General features: G+C 43.9%; 2 long non-coding RNA genes across 5 annotated transcripts; one reads left to right on the top strand and one right to left on the bottom strand.

Annotated features, from left to right (window-relative positions):
- Nucleotides 1–731: 731 nt before the first annotated feature.
- Nucleotides 732–2,291, bottom strand: LOC141257923 (uncharacterized). Of its 2 annotated transcripts, XR_012318126.1 has the most exons (6): nt 2,100–2,291; nt 1,640–2,008; nt 1,423–1,558; nt 1,182–1,343; nt 1,016–1,111; nt 732–935 (listed from the first exon to the last, which is right to left on the bottom strand). It is a non-coding gene; the product is annotated as an uncharacterized lncRNA (long non-coding RNA). The 2 variants fall into 2 exon arrangements; XR_012318125.1 differs by having other exon boundaries at nt 732–1,111; nt 2,100–2,289.
- A 159-nt stretch (nt 2,292–2,450) lies between these two features.
- Nucleotides 2,451–3,863, top strand: LOC141257921 (uncharacterized). 3 transcript variants are annotated; one of them, XR_012318123.1, is made up of 6 exons: nt 2,451–2,621; nt 2,713–3,081; nt 3,163–3,298; nt 3,378–3,539; nt 3,610–3,705; nt 3,786–3,863. It is a non-coding gene; the product is annotated as an uncharacterized lncRNA (long non-coding RNA). The 3 variants fall into 3 exon arrangements; XR_012318124.1 differs by lacking the exon at nt 3,610–3,705 and having other exon boundaries at nt 2,452–2,621; XR_012318122.1 differs by lacking the exon at nt 3,786–3,863 and having other exon boundaries at nt 2,455–2,621; nt 3,610–3,755.
- The last annotated feature ends 4,548 nt before the right edge of the window (nt 3,864–8,411 follow it).

The raw sequence follows: 8,411 nt of genomic DNA, 5'->3' as shown, positions 1-8,411 counted from the left end.
AGTTGAATAGAGTGATGCCTTGATAGCCACAATTTGATGAATGTCTTAATCAGAGAAATCCACTTTTTTCTTAATATGTAAATGAGCTGTTAAGATCTATAGGCCGGACATAGATCTCCCTGAGAATCTGCCTCCAGAGATTATTTTTAATGAAAGGAGGCATTTCCAGTGTGAGACATGTAATGACTGACCGTCTACACTCCTGATCTACATGTACCACACTGGTAACTACCTGTTCCATTGAAAGTAAGCTCTGGATGCAGATTCTCAGGGAGATCTATGTCCGGCCCATAGATCTTAACAGCTCATTTACATATAAAGCAAAATGTGGATTTCTATGGAATAAGACATCAGATGGCAGATATCAAGTTATCGGTTTCTTCAACTTTCTATGACCTAAATGCCCATATAGATGGCTTAGGAGGGTTGATGCTACTGTCAGATTCCCTTTAATATTATAAGGAGAACCAGAGGGGCACTATTATTATTATATGGTGGTTATTATTAATATTATAAAGAGACCTGATTGGCCACCCTTAAAAATTGGTATTATTGAGAGTAAGGTATTATATGTGTAAAAGGCGCTTATCAGGCTAACTACTACCAATGGCAGCGATAATTGTGGACAGGGAACCACTAATGTCCGTAGTAGATACACTACAATAAAATAACTGTTCTATAGTAAAAATCGCGCTATCGGTAGTGAAAAAGAGATCAGGAGAAGAGTACTATTATTTTATAAAAATAAGATTTATTTGTTTGGATGCTAGCAATAAAAACTTAATAAAATACAGGATTTAATACAGGATTTAAAAGACGAGTGTAGACAACAATATTTCGATTGGGGTAAAAGAACTAATGGTATACAAGGTGTAATAAATAGTAAAATCCAGCGGTTAATCTGGTGTGGTAAAATGCCTGTGGTGGCTTGGTACCTGGAAAGAAGAGGAGTTTGGTTAGGGCTATTGTTCTCTAGTAATGAATATGCTTAGCTGGCTGTGGATCTGTTACTCACCAGGTATCAGAGTGGGTAAAGTGCAGGTGTGCACTAGGGCTGTGGTCCGTCAGGATTCTTAGAGTGGGGCGTGGTCCTGAACGCTTTGTTATGCTCCTGGAGATTTAATGATATGGGGTTAATGCTGTTAGCACTGGGTAGGTAGATAGTGGGGTTAGCGACTTACCCACGGAGGAGCTGTTCTGCTTTTGGAGATTGCTTGTTAGCACTCCCTCAGTGGGGGGTGCAGCAGGAGGCTCTGGATTGTATCTCACTTTGTTGCAGAGATGTGACAGGGGGGCTTTTTGATTGCCAGTAGGCGTAGTAACGCTTGAGGATACTCAATGTCCTGTATATAGATATGGAGGAAGGGTTAGGAACTGAGGCATACAGGAATAGTCCACAGTGTGGTAAACCTAGATGTTTACCTGTGCGTGATTATCAGTAATCCAGGGGTGCAACAGGAGGCTCTGGATTGTATCTGTCTCTGAGCAGAGATGTAGTAGGAGGCTACTGGTTGCCGGGTGATAGGGGGCGTTGTGGCACTCAAGGATAATTGATGTCCTGTATATAGATGGGGAGGGAGAGTTAGGAGCTGAGGTATACAAACAATAAGCCACAATATAAGTAAGCCCGGTTAATTACCTTGTTTAGGGTCCAGGTGTGAAATGGTCAGTCACCTTCTTTATCTGTGGCTGAAGGCCTAAATCAAGGGAAGGTGTTCAGGAGGTTCTGCAAGAGGGTTCAGCCTAGTGGTAGGTGCAGCAGGAGGCTCTGGCTGAGTAATTTACTGGCTAAGTAGCAGTGGGTCTTGTCCCTGGACGCTGAGGTGCAGCAGGGGACCGGCTGCAAATGTGGCAGGAGGCCTGGTCTGGATAAGTATATTCAAGTAGGTGGAAGGCTTTGGTGGCAGGCTGTGTAGTAGATATCCGGGCAAGGTCTATGGTTGTGGAGTCCGGTTTTCAGGCACGGTCCCTACTCGTGTGGAGTCAGGCAGGCCGCGTTCCTGGAATCCTGTCGGTAATAAAGAGGTGAGTATGTGTGGTTTTGGTCCTTGTGGTGGCGTGTGTCATAAGCGGTGGGGGCCGTGGCCCAGAGTACTTACGGTCCGTAGTCCTGCGGAGATGTCAAGGAGTTGTGGGGCCCGGGGCGAGAGCGGGGTCCCGGCCGGTGACCGCCGCTACTCGCGGGCTTCCGGGTAAGTGGAGCAGGAGAGGAGGGGCGGAGAAGGTGAGGGGGCGCGTTCTATTGGAAGCGCGCGAGAGGCAGAGAGACGAGCTGACACGTGGTGTGCAGCGTGTATTGAGGACGGATGCCTGTGGGCGCCTTCTCTGCTGGGTCAGTCAATTCCAACGCGTTTCGACAGCTGACGAAACGCGTTGGAATTGACTGACCCAGCAGAGAAGGCGCCCACAGGCATCCGTCCTCAATACACGCTGCACACCACGTGTCAGCTCGTCTCTCTGCCTCTCGCGCGCTTCCAATAGAACGCGCCCCCTCACCTTCTCCGCCCCTCCTCTCCTGCTCCACTTACCCGGAAGCCCGCGAGTAGCGGCGGTCACCGGCCGGGACCCCGCTCTCGCCCCGGGCCCCACAACTCCTTGACATCTCCGCAGGACTACGGACCGTAAGTACTCTGGGCCACGGCCCCCACCGCTTATGACACACGCCACCACAAGGACCAAAACCACACATACTCACCTCTTTATTACCGACAGGATTCCAGGAACGCGGCCTGCCTGACTCCACACGAGTAGGGACCGTGCCTGAAAACCGGACTCCACAACCATAGACCTTGCCCGGATATCTACTACACAGCCTGCCACCAAAGCCTTCCACCTACTTGAATATACTTATCCAGACCAGGCCTCCTGCCACATTTGCAGCCGGTCCCCTGCTGCACCTCAGCGTCCAGGGACAAGACCCACTGCTACTTAGCCAGTAAATTACTCAGCCAGAGCCTCCTGCTGCACCTACCACTAGGCTGAACCCTCTTGCAGAACCTCCTGAACACCTTCCCTTGATTTAGGCCTTCAGCCACAGATAAAGAAGGTGACTGACCATTTCACACCTGGACCCTAAACAAGGTAATTAACCGGGCTTACTTATATTGTGGCTTATTGTTTGTATACCTCAGCTCCTAACTCTCCCTCCCCATCTATATACAGGACATCAATTATCCTTGAGTGCCACAACGCCCCCTATCACCCGGCAACCAGTAGCCTCCTACTACATCTCTGCTCAGAGACAGATACAATCCAGAGCCTCCTGTTGCACCCCTGGATTACTGATAATCACGCACAGGTAAACATCTAGGTTTACCACACTGTGGACTATTCCTGTATGCCTCAGTTCCTAACCCTTCCTCCATATCTATATACAGGACATTGAGTATCCTCAAGCGTTACTACGCCTACTGGCAATCAAAAAGCCCCCCTGTCACATCTCTGCAACAAAGTGAGATACAATCCAGAGCCTCCTGCTGCACCCCCCACTGAGGGAGTGCTAACAAGCAATCTCCAAAAGCAGAACAGCTCCTCCGTGGGTAAGTCGCTAACCCCACTATCTACCTACCCAGTGCTAACAGCATTAACCCCATATCATTAAATCTCCAGGAGCATAACAAAGCGTTCAGGACCACGCCCCACTCTAAGAATCCTGACGGACCACAGCCCTAGTGCACACCTGCACTTTACCCACTCTGATACCTGGTGAGTAACAGATCCACAGCCAGCTAAGCATATTCATTACTAGAGAACAATAGCCCTAACCAAACTCCTCTTCTTTCCAGGTACCAAGCCACCACAGGCATTTTACCACACCAGATTAACCGCTGGATTTTACTATTTATTACACCTTGTATACCATTATTGAGAGTAGTAAATTTTGATTTTCTCCATTGGTAGACAGGGTCATATTTGAAATAAAGACCCCCATTTTTGGAAGTGGTTGTGGCAGAGCAACATGGGCCAGCGTGCTTCATATGCCAGGGTTGGATGCAGCCCCAGCCCCACATGCCCTGTTCCCACAGAAAGATATTTCTGTTAGCACTGAAATCTGAATTTCTTATTGATACAAAACACTATAATTTTTATTGTGTATAACAGATATAACTAATTTATCTTACATAAAAAGACTCTAACTGTTTAGAAGAGTAAAGCACCAATAGCGCTTTCCTCCTTGTCTGCATCTGGTTCTGATGCTGAGCCTATATTGTTGCCTACTTAAGAGTTGCAAGGCAACTTCCTTATAATGTAAGATGCCCCTTTAAGATTAGAACACACGATTCCATTATGACATCACAATTAACCATCACTACTTCTACAAGTGTTTACACTCCTGTTGTCACTTTGACATTCCGGTGTCATTGCTGTTGGTGTGATAAGCCATATAGCTAGTCATATACTGACCGCGCTTGGATTACTTGAAATGTCTGGAATTCCTCCAGACAGACTTCAGGTGTTAGCACTACTCCAGGGGATTCTTACCACCTATGACCTTCACTTTGTGCTACCACTACCCGATGGCGTCCTCAGCTTCACTTACCGGCTGGTTATGGAGCTTGTGAGAGATTGCCTGACCAAATACCACCAAGGTTGTATAAGCTCAGAATATCTTGAGCATTTACAGAAGAACATCTGGACATTAGTACAGCAGGTAAGTAGCAGACAATCTGCACAAATTATATATAATAATAATGGAAAATAATAATGGAATACAAGTTTAAGTTTAACCTGTGCCAAATACCCAGATAATAATAGCCTGGAGTCAAAACAGGGCAATCAGGCTACATGACAAAGGGTGGGATCTAAAGGGTTAGTTGAATTAGGGGTGGGAAGGTCCTGGATGCGGGGGGAGGAGGGAATAGGATTGGTTAACCCTTTATGGACCACAAAATTTTTCATTTTTCCGCTCTCATTTTTTCCTCACTTTCTTTCAAGAGCCATAACTTTATTTCTCCATTGGCATAGACATGTGAGGGCTTGTTTTTTTGGGATGAGTTGCAGCTTTCAATGGCTCCATCCTATTTACCATACATTGTATTGAAACAAGGGGAAAAAAATTCCAATTGAGATGAAATGGTTCTTTGTGTCACTATATTCAGAGACCCATAACATTGTAATTTTTCTGTTGATAGGACTAAGTAAAGCCTTTTTTTGCGAAGTGAACTCAGTTTTTTATTGATACCAAACACCTATCAGATCAGACTTTAACCAACGTGGCAATATCATATATGTTCATGAATTTTATTGATTATTTTCATTTCTTATTAATTTTCATCTTTATAGGCTGAAGAAAAATCCCAAAGTGGAGAATTGGCCTTTTTTAAACAACTGGCCCAAAATGTCCTGTATGTACTGGAGTATCCGGCCTACTCACTGGAGCGCCTGGTAAGGATCCATCATCTTCTACATCTCATGTCCTTGTTGTCTGATCTTCTCCAGATTACCAGTCATATAGCAGAAGGTCAGATTTATGATGGTAGAGGCCTTCCCCTCTCCGCTCCAGGCAGACACAGGATATTCTATGGCGGCCTGTCTCTGCGGCTCCATCCTCTGTGGTGACAGTCTGTACTCAGCGGTGCGGAGCTTGTATTTCTACTTCTGTCTCACTCGATCATCACAATCTTCCTCCTTGTAAATGCTGCAGTTCTAATAGAAATTCCCTTAAATATTAATGTAAATTTGCTTGATAGAGCGGCCGTGAATTGTCCGTCCAATACTGAACTTGTCAAGTAAATCCAGGTTTAATCCTTCCCGCTTTATATATGTGGTAATCTAGTGTTTGAGAAATGTTATATTAATTGTATATCTTATATCCATCAGGAAACATCAAAAGGCGACTCTGCAGAGGGGCAAAACCTAAATGTTGCTGACCCTGATAACAGTCAGCCAGGGCCAAAATCCGATCTGATAGAAGGTAAAACGATCATCTAATATTTTACATTCAAATATTACGTTATTGAGAACGGTAAAGAATATGTGGATTTATTCTTCATCCTCTGTATAAATAAATAAGCAAATAAATAGGAGAAACCTGCATGGTCTGGGAGGGTGGGGAGTGAGCCCCTGATGCGCGTTTCATCTAGGCTTCTTCCACACCCCCTGGAAGAAGCCTACGCAAAACTTCTTCAATACCCCTTGGAAGAAGCCTATGAGAAACACATGTCGGGGTCTTGCTCCCCACCCTCCCAGACTGTGAAGGTTTCTCTTTTCTATTAGTCTTATTTATTTTGAGGACTACAGATTGTTCCTATATCTTCTACATTCTAAACAGACACAAACTTGTATGAATACGATTATGAATAGGTTTTGAAGTGATTCTCTGTGTCTGACATTCTCTTATTATTTTTTTTATCATGAATTGTTCTGATTAATCAATAACATTTGTTATGTTTTTTGATATTTGACTTTTTTGCTTCAATTTCTTCTGGTTATTAAGTGCTGATATAGACATTTAATAAATGACGTTTCTTCATTATTTTAGGAATAACTGTGCCGGCAAATACTGATGGTGGAATATGTGAGACACCAGAGATCATCCAGGAATCTGCCAGTGTAAGTATCAGGGGGACGTCTGTATATCATCAGATGACGGGTGTGAATTATACATGCCATATTATATCCCATATGATAATGGGATATCACTGTTCTTCATGTAGATCAGACATATTATGTGTGATAATGGCGTTATTCTTCCTGCCCCCTCTGTGTGATGTCCCTTATCCTTCCCTGCAGTATTGATTTATGTGTATGGGGGATTTCCCTTTATAATATAATGGGGTCTGTGGAGGGTCCGGCTTGTATCACGTTCTCTACAGTGTAATCAGCGGGGACATAATATAGAAGAGAGACGTTCCTGTATCTTGAGCTTTTATTCTCCTGCATTTTCTGTCTTAATGTCATTTCTTATTCCTTTTTAGGCCTTGATCGGATCATTGAACCCAGTGAGAAATCCTTGTAAGAGCGACTATAAACCGATCAAACTGATCAGCAGTGGAGCCTTTGGGTGAGCTTTACTTTGGTATAATATTTATTTCCCAGGGCTCCTTATGATGATGCCTCGGTGTCCTGCCCATGTAATATTCCCATAGAGAAATTAGGAGTCCACATCACTGTCCACATCTATCTGTCAGGTCAGTTAGGATGTGACGTGGATGTGGACCCTCCATTGATAATCATTTATGGAGTATTATTTTATGCATTTCTAGAAATGGATTTATAGTGATGGCCTCACATCTAGTTTTTACCATTAGTACAGGAGATCGTTTGATGAGGTCTATAGATGGACTGTTAATAAGAATTTGTAATAAATCATGGATTTTCTTCCTCTCCAGGGCCGTCCACTTAGTGCGCCATAAAGACACAAACCAGATTTGTGCTATGAAGACAATGGACAAGGAGAACCTGAAAATGCCAAAGAGACTTGAATTGGCCTTTCTGGAGAGGGACATCTCAGCATTCGCCGATTGTCCCTTCGTGGCCTCCATGTTCTGCTCTTTTCCTACTAAACTTCATCTGTGTATGGTCATGGAGTATGTACCAGGTAGGACACATCCATTGTATCTATATCCAGCCCACGTCTGTTTAATCCTAGCACCTATATATGACCATAATGTGCCCACATGGATGGCTACATGTAGTATACAGTATACGCTCTACATTACACAGTATATCTCTATATAGGCCATCTTGTCCCAATATTTCCACTTATTTCATATTCACCCTCATCATGTGTAATTTACATTGAAACAAACCCTCACCTCTCATATTTGCTTTCTCCTATAGGAGGAGACTGTGCCAGTCTTATAAAGCGCTGTGGTCCTTTACCTGTCCTCCTGGCCCGTATGTACATTGCGGAAACGGTTCTTGCTGTGGAATACCTGCACAGTTATGGTGTGGTGCACAGAGACCTGAAGCCTGGCAAGTAAGTGACCCCAGTAGTATAATAAAGGGTAAAAAAAATTATAGTTTTTACACAGTCTATGGGTAATTATTTGGGTCTGACACCATTTCTTTCTTTCACAGCCTCCTGATATCATCAACAGGACATATTAAGGTCACCGATTTTGGGGTTTCAAAACTCGGCCTCATGAGACCAAGCTCAGATATCTACAAGGCTTCAACTGAGGACATCACCAGCGAGTTCCTTGATGAAGAGGTAGGCTTTACTTACAAGATCTTGTACTTTACAGATTTCATCTCTTTCTCCTTCTCTGACAATTTCTCTATAAAACGTTTGCACTGATGTTATTTGACGCAATTATATTTATTGATCATCATCTCATTCTTCTGTTGGTTTCCAGACTTTTGGCACCCTTAGTTACATGGCCCCAGAAATTATCCAAAGGAAAGGCTATGGAAGGCCCGTTTATTGGTGGTCAGTAGGGATCACCCTACATAAATTTCTTTTTGGA

Source organism: Phyllobates terribilis, unplaced genomic scaffold (genome assembly GCF_046119375.1).
Source record: "Phyllobates terribilis strain yellow unplaced genomic scaffold, ASM4611937v1 Scaffold_3__8_contigs__length_932513732, whole genome shotgun sequence".
Classification (NCBI taxonomy): Eukaryota; Metazoa; Chordata; class Amphibia; order Anura; family Dendrobatidae; genus Phyllobates; species Phyllobates terribilis.
The sequence above is the reverse complement of the archived record's forward strand: the minus strand, read 5'-3'. Positions and strand labels throughout refer to the sequence as shown.